Here is a 13501-nt window from a genome sequence, read left to right as displayed (position 1 = left end):
TAAATGGACCAGATTAAGGTTGAGCTGCATGTCAGCTTATGAAAGGAAAATGCAGCTGTTCAGAAGTGCAGAGTTCCTGAGCAATGAATCTGAAGAAAATAACTGTAAAGTGGATGCGTTATAAATCACCAAAGATGGCCTTACCCAGCTGTCCTGGGCATAAAACATAAAAATCAGGAAAAAAACCCAGAAATGTGCACAACTTTGAAAATTATGTTCACTGCACTCATGTCAATGAAACATACTGAGTATCAATATGTAACTGAAGAGTAAAAGTTTGCATATCAGGAAGTGCTTTCATGTTTAGCTTGTAGTTACATTTAAAATCATAATGTAATGTAACATAATTTAACAGAATGTAACATAACATGATGTTACAAAATATAACAATACAATAAAAGGAAAAATATCATGAACCTGAAAAAAATGTCAGAACTTATAATGCCTATCCCCATAAATTCACTGTGTTCTTTTTTAAATATATTTATATCTATGCCTTGTTCATGATTAAAATAAACAAATTGCAGATCTTAAACAATCTACCATGTGGTCATCTATCAACACCACAAAATTTTTTCCAATTTACAAAATAATTACAATGGAGGATGAGGGACACTCACCAATTCAAACTACAGTGGAGAACAAAATGAAACATAAGTGTAAACTGAAAACAAACCACTGTAGGCAGCACCAAAAACCACAACAAAAAGATATAACCAACCACGTCTAATATGTTAAGCGCTTTCATTCCAAATAAGATGGAACTTCAAAAGAACAATTAAATTACGCAGTACATACTGTTTAAAGCCCCCCACCAATAAATCATATGGTTAAGAGCTATCCACTGAATCTACTTACTATAAACACATACCATCAACTTAATTCCCTACAAATATTATACAGTCAAATTAATCAAATTAAATGAAATTAAACTTCATAATGTTTGACTTTTAAAATACAATTTATAGAGCATATCTCATTCATACCTGGGTAATTCTATCTTTTTGTCATGGTTTTTGGTGTCATCTACAGTGGTTTGTTTTCAGTTTCTGGTTTTGGACTTTGTTGATCTAGAAACATAAGTGTAATGAATAAAGTGATGATTAAGGGCCCAATTCAGGAAGGTTACCAAGAGGTGTAAGCCTGGTATAAACTTTATGGCAACTATTTCTGATTCAGATACAACTCTGCCACAGTGTTGTTCCATGAAGTGGCACAGCACCATGGTGAGCTGTCTCTGTGGCATACTGCAAATGCTGATGAAGCATTCTCAAGGAATCCAATTAGACATGTGGTCTCCACATGGAAATGCCTGTGGTAAGGCATTCACAGAATAGCTCAGCTGTGTAAGTTACTTCAGCTGCCTGTGTTAATGAACTCATCCAAAAGCTCATGTCCACCCATTGCTTCCAGTGGGTGAGATCACATTAGAGGTACGTGCTGGGAGTTTAGCCACAAGGTAATGGTGGTTGTGTCGAAGTGTGTGTATGGCTGAATGTATGAGTGCATGAAGGGGGAGGAGTGGCCTCAGGTGTGTGTGTGTGTGTGTGTGTGTGTGTGTGTGTGTGTGTGTGTGTGTGTGTGTGTCTTCCTGAATGGTCACACTAGGTGGTTAATTAGGGGACAGGCAGATTTGGTGTGCATGCACGGGTGACTGGGTGAATGTGTCCATGAGTGTGATCAGCTGGGGAGCTGTGTACATGCACATGTGTGTGTATATGTGTCTATCTGCACGAATTTGTGAATATGCGTGCATGTGGTGGGGCTGTCATACATCCACACTCCCGTAGACCAAAAAGCAAATCCTGCAATGTTGGAGGGATACTAGACACCAGGGATACTAAGTGTCTTTATGGCGCGATATAAAAAGATTTAAACCCAGTACCTTAGGCATTCACAAACAGCTCTGTTTACTCCTCTACATGTCCACTAGTCCTCAGGAATCCTCCTACATATTACCGTGTCTTTAAAAAACAAAAGTTAAAGTAAAACAGAAGAGGAATCTTTGAACCACTTGCCCTCGGTACACATTCCAGCTCCTCAACAGAGTGTTAGTCTGCTGCACCATCACTGGACACCAGTTACACATATAACCACAGAGTGTTAGTCTGCTGCACCATCACTGGACACCAGTTACACATATAACCACAGAGTGTTAGTCTGCTGCACCATCACTGGACACCAGTTACACATATAACCACAGAGTGTTAGTCTGCTGCACCATCACTGGACACCAGTTACACATATAACCACAGAGTGTTAGTCTGCTGCACCATCACTGGAGACCAGTTACACATATAACCACAGAGTGTTAGTCTGCTGCACCATCACTGGAGACCAGTTACACATATAACCACAGAGTGTTAGTCTGCTGCACCATCACTGGAGACCAGTTACACATATAACCACAGAGTGTTAGTCTGCTGCACCATCACTGGAGACCAGTTACACATATAACCACAGAGTGTTAGTCTGCTGCACCATCACTGGAGACCAGTTAGACATATAACCACAGAGTGTTAGTCTGCTGCACCATCACTGGAGACCAGTTAGACATATAACCACAGAGTGTTAGTCTGCTGCACCATCACTGGAGACCAGTTACACATATAACCACAGAGTGTTAGTCTGCTGCACCATCACTGGAGACCAGTTACACATATAACCACAGAGTGTTAGTATGCTGCACCATCACTGGACACCAGTTACACATATAACCACAGAGTGTTAGTCTGCTGCACCATCACTGGACACCAGTTACACATATAACCACAGAGTGTTAGTCTGCTGCACCATCACTGGACACCAGTTACACATATAACCACAGAGTGTTAGTCTGCTGCACCATCACTGGAGACCAGTTAGACATATAACCACAGAGTGTTAGTCTGCTGCACCATCACTGGACACCAGTTACACATATAACCACAGAGTTTTAGTCTGCTGCACCATCACTGGACACCAGTTACACATATAACCACAGAGTTTTAGTCTGCTGCACCATCACTGGACACCAGTTACACATATAACCACAGAGTGTTAGTCTGCTGCACCATCACTGGACACCAGTTACACATATAACCACAGAGTGTTAGTCTGCTGCACCATCACTGGAGACCAGTTACACATATAACCACAGAGTGTTAGTCTGCTGCACCATCACTGGAGACCAGTTACACATATAACCACAGAGTGTTAGTCTGCTGCACCATCACTGGACACCAGTTACACATATAACCACAGAGTGTTAGTCTGCTGCACCATCACTGGACACCAGTTACACATATAACCACAGAGTGTTAGTCTGCTGCACCATCACTGGAGACCAGTTACACATATAACCACAGAGTGTTAGTCTGCTGCACCATCACTGGAGACCAGTTACACATATAACCACAGAGTGTTAGTCTGCTGCACCATCACTGGACACCAGTTACACATATAACCACAGAGTGTTAGTCTGCTGCACCATCACTGGAGACCAGTTAGACATATAACCACAGAGTGTTAGTCTGCTGCACCATCACTGGAGACCAGTTAGACATATAACCACAGAGTGTTAGTCTGCTGCACCATCACTGGACACCAGTTACACATATAACCACAGAGTGTTAGTCTGCTGCACCATCACTGAACACCAGTTACACATATAACCACAGAGTGTTAATCTGCTGCACCATCACTGGACACCAGTTACACATATAACCACAGAGTGTTAGTCTGCTGCACCATCACTGGAGACCAGTTAGACATATAACCACAGAGTGTTAGTCTGCTGCACCATCACTGGAGACCAGTTACACATATAACCACAGAGTGTTAGTCTGCTGCACCATCACTGGAGACCAGTTAGACATATAACCACAGAGTGTTAGTCTGCTGCACCATCACTGGAGACCAGTTAGACATATAACCACAGAGTGTTAGTCTGCTGCACCATCACTGGACACCAGTTAGACATATAACCACAGAGTGTTAGTCTGCTGCACCATCACTGGAGACCAGTTACACATATAACCACAGAGTGTTAGTCTGCTGCACCATCACTGGAGACCAGTTACACATATAACCACAGAGTGTTAGTCTGCTGCACCATCACTGGAGACCAGTTACACATATAACCACAGAGTGTTAGTCTGCTGCACCATCACTGGAGACCAGTTACACATATAACCACAGAGTGTTAGTCTGCTGCACCATCACTGGAGACCAGTTACACATATAACCACAGAGTGTTAGTCTGCTGCACCATCACTGGAGACCAGTTACACATATAACCACAGAGTGTTAGTCTGCTGCACCATCACTGGACACCAGTTACACATATAACCACAGAGTGTTAGTCTGCTGCACCATCACTGGAGACCAGTTACACATATAACCACAGAGTGTTAGTCTGCTGCACCATCACTGGACACCAGTTACACATATAACCACAGAGTGTTAGTCTGCTGCACCATCACTGGACACCAGTTACACATATAACCACAGAGTGTTAGTCTGCTGCACCATCACTGGACACCAGTTACACATATAACCACAGAGTGTTAGTCTGCTGCACCATCACTGGACACCAGTTACACATATAACCACAGAGTGTTAGTCTGCTGCACCATCACTGGATACCAGTTACACATATAACCACAGAGTGTTAGTCTGCTGCACCATCACTGGACACCAGTTACACATATAACCACAGAGTGTTAGTCTGCTGCACCATCACTGGAGACCAGTTACACATATAACCACAGAGTGTTAGTCTGCTGCACCATCACTGGAGACCAGTTACACATATAACCACAGAGTGTTAGTCTGCTGCACCATCACTGGAGACCAGTTACACATATAACCACAGAGTGTTAGTCTGCTGCACCATCACTGGAGACCAGTTACACATATAACCACAGAGTGTTAGTCTGCTGCACCATCACTGGACACCAGTTACACATATAACCACAGAGTGTTAGTCTGCTGCACCATCACTGGACACCAGTTACACATATAACCACAGAGTGTTAGTCTGCTGCACCATCACTGGATACCAGTTACACATATAACCACAGAGTGTTAGTCTGCTGCACCATCACTGGATACCAGTTACACATATAACCACAGAGTGTTAGTCTGCTGCACCATCACTGGAGACCAGTTACACATATAACCACAGAGTGTTAGTCTGCTGCACCATCACTGGACACCAGTTACACATATAACCACAGAGTGTTAGTCTGCTGCACCATCACTGGACACCAGTTACACATATAACCACAGAGTGTTAGTCTGCTGCACCATCACTGGACACCAGTTACACATATAACCACAGAGTGTTAGTCTGCTGCACCATCACTGGAGACCAGTTACACATATAACCACAGAGTGTTAGTCTGCTGCACCATCACTGGACACCAGTTACACATATAACCACAGAGTGTTAGTCTGCTGCACCATCACTGGACACCAGTTACACATATAACCACAGAGTGTTAGTCTGCTGCACCATCACTGGACACCAGTTACACATATAACCACAGAGTGTTAGTCTGCTGCACCATCACTGGACACCAGTTACACATATAACCATACCTATTAAATGTCAAGATTTTTGCAGAATGTCCAGATTTTTGCCTCATAATTTTGGACTGTTCCTCATAACATTTGTGGTTTTCTTCCAAATTAATGGGTTGATCTGATGAATGAAATCACTAAATAATGACATACATTTGAGTTTCAGGCTTCATATCCTTTAGAAAATGCATTTTAACACAAACTGTTATTCTAGCTATTTTTCTAAGTTTATAAGAACAATATTTAAAATCTGACCCTGTTTTTGAGCCTTTGTCTCCCCATTATGTCAGGCTTTGTCCAGGTTTCTTGAGTTAAGAGGCTGAGAGGTATGCATGTAATATATTACCTGAAGTATTTTAAAAAAAATGGGTTAATGCAAAGGGGGGAGGATTGAAAAACTGCATCCTTTGAACAGAAATTCTACATGTCAAGTGACAGCCTTAACCCTCTACCATAGCTCTCAAACTCTTAGTGCAAAAAATCTTGACAAAGCCAAAAATAATTGGGGGACAAAGCCCCAAAATAGGGACAAATTTTAAATATTGCTGTTATAGACTTAGAAAGTTGCTAGAATAAAAGGTCTTGTGTTACCATGCATTTCTGAAGGATATGAAGCCTGAAGCTCAAATGCCTCTCATTATATAGTAAATCCAGTCCTCACTGATTTGCCACAAAAATCCAGAAAACCACAAATTTTATGAGGAACAGACCAAAAATTTGAGTTGAAAATCTGGACATTCTGCGAAAATTTGGACAGCTGAGAGGCATGCCCTCTATATTATAGTATATATTTTACACAATAAGTAGTATGAAATTCTAATAATGGCACGTGAGTTACAAGGGACAGGGCAAGTGTAAGGGACAACATCAGCAGCATTTTGTAAAATCAGGGACAGTTTTAAAGTATTGCTTGGGCTCATTTAAAAAGTTAATAGAGCCATCGTGATACACTTTATGAACCATTAGAATTAAGAGATTCTAATGTCTGGCAATATGTTTTTTTAGGGTTCCATACATTAGATCGAATTTTCACTAATTCGAAATAGTGCATGGAATGAGTGCACTTATGCAAAGTTCAGTACAATGAACGGGTGTTGTACTGAACTTCTGTGCAGTACTCACGCACCTTAGGGTTAGGGCACTGGTTATAGTAAGGGGATAGTCCTATGGGCTATCCCCCTTACCATGACCTGTGCCCTAACCCTAAGGTCCGTGATGACTGCAACGCAGTGAAGGACATAGCAATTAGAAATGTCCTCCACTATGGTGTGATAGTCACGAACCTTAGGGTTAGGGTAAGGGGATAGCTTTACTATCACCTTACCCTAACCCGTGCCCTAAGGTTCGTGACTATCGCACCATAGTGGAGGACATAGCTTGTTTTTTATGTCCTCCACTGTGCTGCAGTGTTTTTGATGAAGTGCACTTTCGCAAAAGTTCACTTTCGTTAAAGTGAACTTTAGCAGAAGTGAGGCTTCGTATTACAAGTTCGAAGTAGTTAACTTTCGTTCTTGTAATAGGAATCCATTTTTTAACATCTTTATTAAATTATCACTTAAGACATAGGCAAACACACATTAACATGAAAGAAACAGACCATATTAACATATTTCCACTTACATACATGATACCTCACATGTTCATTTTTATAGCTATTAGTCCAACATTACATAAATTGCTCAATTCCTGCCTCCCCTTACACCTCACTCCTCTTCCTGAGTATTATTCTGCATGTATTTTCCCACAATTTCCATTTATCATTATGTAATTTGCACCTTCCTTTTCAACAGGTCCTACGTCCAGTTCTTTTCTCTCTTGTTACAATATTCAGTACTTAAAATACAGTTGGCTTAGACTTTGATTTCCTTTTTTATTAACTGCTTTTAAGGCAGCCACCAGAATTAAACATAACAAGGCTTTGCTATCTAGCAATTCAGATGCTGTGTCCTGCTCAAAAAATCATTCTCTTAGTTATAATAATTTGCTTACCCAACATTTCTGACAGAGGAATTTTTAAAGTCTACCAACGGGTTACACTTCCAGGACATGCTCCCATTTACCTCGTTCTTCACTATCACACCTACATTTTCCATCTGCCAGAGGAAAAAGTCTTTGGAGTCAGCTTGGGATATAACAGTACCTATGCAAAAAAATTCCAAGCAAAAATCCTAAACTTCTAGTCTTTTTTGCATACTTGGGAGCTGGACATATTTCCTCCTATTGGTCTCTTCAAATTACTTATCTAGTCTCTCTCTTCCCAATCTTTTCTGACTTCCTTCGCTTGATTGCTGTAGTTATTGTGCAATATTTTGTATGCCCTGCTAATTATTCCTTTTTTAACAGTATCTTCTCTTCTAGAGACAACTAAAAACTCTACCAGAACAAGCTATTCACTTAGGATTCCCCCATCACTTTTTCTTTGTCTATACTCTGATATCAATCCCTAGTAGGAAAGCAGTCTTTACCCTGCAGTCCAAATGTCTTCTTAGCCTCATCCCATTGTATCACCTTTCCCTCTATAGTTATTTGCTCACAGTGCCTTGGTTCCTTTGCCACATTTTGTCCAGTAAATTTCTGCCCACTCTTGCATATTCTCTGTACCCCTATATGCAGTCATCCCTATCAGCAAAATCTCCTTTTTCCATTCTCGTGTTGGCTTAGTTTTTAGAATACTTTCTGCTACTTTATGAATATTGCATTCTGTGCAGTTATTATTCTCCTTAAGAATTTTTATCCAAAATTCCACTCTCTCTCTCATTTCTTGAATTTCTCCCTGCTTTATCATCATCTCTTTACACTTGGAATTATAACTTTTTGCTTTGTTGCATATAGGAGCCTTTGAGAATCTTTGATAAGGAATGGAGCAATTTTTCGAAAATTTCAGACTTAAAGCATATTTTTGAGAAAGAACTGATTTACACATATAGAAAAGGTAACAGTATCAAAAATATTTTAGAGAGGGGTTCAGTTCGAGTTAACATACAGAGTACTAAAAAAAGAGAAGAAGGGTTTATACAAGTGTGGGCGTTGTAATTATTGTACATTTTTATCAACAGGAGACTTCATTTATTTAAATGCTAGAAAAAGGAAATTAACTTTAAATACTTATGCTAACTGTAACACTAAAGGGATTGTTTACATTGCAACTTGTAAGGTATGTGAATCATTTTACATAGGGAAAAGTGAAAGGAAGTTAAAGCAGAGGATTTATGAGCATTTATATGAAATTAGAACAAAAAATGAGAAAAATGCATTATACAAGCACACTACCACTTGTAGAACATCTGGCTTTCAATTTTTCATTTTGGAGGTGGTTGCGTTGAGTCCAAGGGGTGGTATGTGGGAAACACTTGTTGAGTATAGGGAGTTATATTGGCAACTTGTGTTGGATTCTAGCAGGTTTCCAGGTCTTAATGAAATGGTATCTCTTGCACCAGTGCTCAAAATTAGATCTGCTAAACTTTAACTAAACTTCAATTGTTATTTATTATATTTATTACATATAGGAGGTAGTGAAAATAATTATTCAATGTCTAATTAAAATGTTCATTTAATTCATTTCATTCAAAGTTTTTTACATAGATTATTTATATCTATTTTGTCACAACTACAATTTAATTTAAATGCTATCTTCAGTTTCACCACTTGAGGGAGACACACACTGTATACTACAATACACAAGATTCATCTGAATTAAAATGTTTTTTTTATATGTTATTTATTAAAATGTTTTGTATGAATTTTAAAATTGATGAGAGTATCAAACGTGTTTTCATTAAATTATTAAATGTAAAAAGTTTTTAATATTCTGTGGAAAGGTTTTATTATTTGTATAATTTACTGGTTGTTAACCTTGTGGCTTTAAAATTGATTGAATTGATTTAATTGATGTGATTAAGAAAGGTATATATAAAGAAGGAAGTGGTTGCTTTTCATTTACTGATGAAGTTGATGACGAAAACGTGCTGTATTCGTACAAGCGTTAGTGCAATAAACTCTATTTGGATTCTACTATCTATTGTTCGTGTGTATTCCTGGTTGGTGGTTCTTACTTTTGTTTCTTGGTTTTAAAATATCCCTTAACAAATCAAGTAATACTAAACCACCTTGTTCTACTGGAATGATCAACTTATCCCACTTAACCATTCCATAGGTTCATAGGAAGGTACTAGGCTATCGGCCCTAGGGCCCATACAAGCCTAGCCAAAAAATGTACCCTGGCTTTCGCCACCCAAGAAAATTATTTTCCTATGCTCCTGTCGAGCAGAGCCACAGAAGTGATCCCTGGGGTGAATTTCCCATTTCCCATCCAATCATCAAGATTTTTCTTGAAGAGTGCTAATGAGGAGCTCTGTTTGACATAGATAGGTAGTCTGTTCCAGAGTATGGGAAGTCTATGGGACAGGCATCTATCCCTCCAGCATGTTCTGTTTATTGTGGTGACAAGGTTAATGTCCCTAGAGCGTGTAGCTCAGAGGGATTGGGATTTCTTTAAGTGGAGCATGTCCAACAGCTCTGGGTTTGACATAGCTTTGTATGTTAGGCAGAGATCGCCCCTGAGTAGGCGATATGCGATGGAGTAAAGCTGTAGTTTTTTGAGACGGTCTGCATAGGGCATCTGTTTGAGGCCAGTAATCCTCTTTGTGAGGTATTTCTGTGGTCTTTCCAGTTGTTGTAGATGTCTTGTGAGGTACATACCAAAAGGGGCATTGTACTCTATAATGGGCCTAATGAGTGATGAGTAGAGGGGAACAATGACCTCTTTTTTTCTGGATGAGTATCCTTTTGTGATGAGATGAGCCACGTAGAAGGATTTCCTGACCACTGTGGCGATGTGATTATCAAAGGAGAGACTACTGTCCACCTGTGTCCCAAGGTCTCATCACATTTTTGGCATTAAGTAGACTACCAGCTATGTTGTAGTTCATGGGTACAGAGTTTTTACCAAAGGGGATGACAATACACTTTTTGGCATTGAGCTTCAGGTCATGGCTTTGACACCAGGAATCTGTCTCAGTGAGGCCCTTTTGTAGTTTGTCCACATCGTTAGGAGTTTCGATTATGGCTCCTAGTTTGCAGTTATCTGCAAACTTTGTTAGCCAAAGACCTTCTGTGTTGGCCTGCACTTCAGAGAAGTAGATACCAAACAGGAGAGGACCCAGGGCTGAACCCTGTGGTACTCCACATGTCACTGGTCTGATGTCGGATTTGGAATCCGCTACTTTCATAGTGTGGGTTCTGTCCGTGAGCCAGTTGGCAACTCATCTTATGACATAGGGATTTATACCTAGTTTAGTGAGCTTATCTATAATTCCAGAGTGGGGGATGGTGTCGAAAGCCTTGGCGAGATCTAGATAAGCTGTGTGAACCATTTTACAATCATCTATGGCTTTGGTGACTGCTTCAAAGAAGTCAATCAGGTTTATGAGACATGATCTGCCTTTTACAAATCCAAACTGAGTAGGGTCCAGAATTTGGATATTATCAATGTCTTTGTTTACGAGTTCCATGATGATACATTCCATGGCCTTGCAGTCCAGGCTCGTCAGGCTAATGGGGCGGTAGTTCCCGAGGTCCGTCGTGGCTCTCCTTTTGTGGAGTGGGATAACTGTCATGGTGCGCCATTCAGTGGGTACAAAGCCTGAGGTGAGGCTATGATTGAACATGGTACTTAGGTAGGGTGCCAGTTCATTCTGTTGTTCGTGTAGAATGCAGCCTGGGATACTGTCAGGTCCCATGGATGCTGTGTTCTTGGCTTTGGAGATTGTGTTTTTTACCTGTGCAGCCATGATTATTGGAACTTTGCATTCTTCCGGTATAGAGATGGGCCCTCTAGGGGGTGAGAGGGGGGTAAAGTTAGCACTGAACCTATCTGCTAGGATGTTGGCAATATCATTTGGTTCTGTATATTAGTGCCATTATGCTGTAACTCAGAGCAGATCTGAGTGTTCCCATTTAGATTCTTGACATAACTATAGAATGCTTTGTGGTTGTCTTTAGAGTCAGTGGCAATTTTGTTTTCGTAACTAGCTTTGGAGGATTTTATGAGGGATCTCAACTTCTTACTGAGGTTGACCAGGGAGTTCCTCCAGTCATTGGATTTTACTCTTTTTTGCAACAGTTTATTTCTTCTGTTGTAGAGTTTGTTTATGGCAGAGGACCACCAGATTGGCTTCCTTTTTCTGGAGGATAACATCTTGGTTCTATTAGGGATAGCATGATCCATGCACTCGTGTAAGTGCTTATAAAGTGCATTTGTGTAGGATTTGGCAGTCGTACCTCTATTGTCCGTCTGCATGGGTGTCATGAAGTTTGCCACTTCTGTCTTAAGAAGTGTGAAGTTGGCTTTTGAGAAGTTTTTTACGATGGTTTCCCTAATTGGGGCTGGGGGTGGGATGTGGATGTCTAGGCTGATTAGCTTGTGGTCGGATCTGACCAACGAGGAATTGACCTCTGGTGTGGAACACCGGTTTCCCATGTTGGTGATGACCAGGTCTAGGATATTGCTGCCCCTGGTGGGGGTGTGAATAAGTTGATCCAAGGCATTGGAATTTATGAATTCTAAAAAACGTTGAGCAAAAGAGTTGGTACATGAGTAGTTTTCCCAGTTAATGGTGGGGTAGTTGAAATCGCCCATTATTAGGGTGTTGGGTTGTACCCTAATACTTTCCAGTGTATCAAGAAATGAGGAGTGTAAATCCTGGGGCATGGTGGGGGGTCTGTAGCAAGCTAAAATTTGGATTGCGGTCTTGCCCAGAGTTAGTTGCACTTGGATAATCTCGGATGCATTATGCTGTGCAACTAGCCTGGTGGTGTGGATATCCTTAATGAATATGGACACGCCTCTGCCTTTAGTGCTTCTTTCTGGATTAGGTGGCCGAAAGGTGTGGTATGAATTGAAGCCTGGTAATGCAGAGGTGCTCTCTGGAGCTTTGAACCAGGTCTCTGTCACTGCACAGATGTCAATGTTCTCCATTTTAAGGAGTGCCACGAGTGAGTGCATTTTGAGGTTTAGACTTCTAGCATTGAGTAGCATTAGCCTCAGATTTTGCTTGCTTGTACCAGTTACGGTGGTGAATTTGTCATTTGAACCTTGCCTAAAAAAGGCACTATAGGGGTGGCAAGAGTCTTAGCCAGTATCTGGAATCCTAAGGGCGACAGGTGCAGGCCATCTCTGGCAAAGCATCGTGGACTGTCGATCATGTCGTCCCAGGCAGACAAATACTGGATCCCCTTAGAATGACACCAGAAGCTTAGCCAATTGTTGAAGTCAATCATTTTGTCCTTGTACTGTGGTATCATTCTGGGTGATGGCAGGATGCTACTTAGGGTTAGGGTCATACCTGCCTGGGATACAAGATCGGAGAGCTCCTCCATGTCTCTTTTCATGTAGTCCAGGGAGGTACGTCTCAGGTCATTCACACCAACATGGACAATGACAGTGTCATATTTGTACTTATTGTGGAGTGATCTGAGTGCATGCATTATGTGGCGGATCCTGGCACCTGACAGGCAGCTGACAGTAACTTTCTCCTTGTTTAGTCTAGTGAGTGGAACATCAGTGTGCCTGACTATAGAGTCACCTATGACTAGAGTGTTGGCTACGTTGTTATGCCTTATGGGCTGTGGTTGAGTGGCACACTGAGTTTGTGGGCTATGTGTCATTTGTGTTGTGTTGGGGGGTGGAGTTTGCTTGTGTTTATTCTTTGGATGTCCCTGATGCTTGGGCAGGTTTTTATTGAGAGCCTCCATGAATGTAGGTTTGTGTTTTGTCTTTCTATGTGTGTGTTTTGGTGGTGTGGATTTTGAGGGACTATGTGATGAGTGTGGTGTGGTGCAAGTGTTTACCCTCTCCTCTTGACTGTCTAGTCCAGTCTTGGGTGAAGAGAGCTTTGCTTCCAGTTTGGCTATATAAATGCATCTCTCACAGGTTGTA

General features: G+C 41.1%; 1 protein-coding gene across 1 annotated transcript in view; it reads right to left on the bottom strand.

Moving 5' to 3' along the window:
- Positions 1-13501, bottom strand: part of LOC122803163 (short transient receptor potential channel 2-like) — a 1104815-nt gene that overhangs the window by 56011 nt on the left and 1035303 nt on the right. The window lies entirely within an intron of this gene.

Source organism: Protopterus annectens, chromosome 5.part1, assembly GCF_019279795.1.
Source record: "Protopterus annectens isolate FY-2018-M chromosome 5.part1, PAN1.0, whole genome shotgun sequence".
Lineage (NCBI taxonomy): Eukaryota > Metazoa > Chordata > Ceratodontiformes > Protopteridae > Protopterus > Protopterus annectens.
This window is presented reverse-complemented; position numbering and strand designations above follow the sequence as displayed.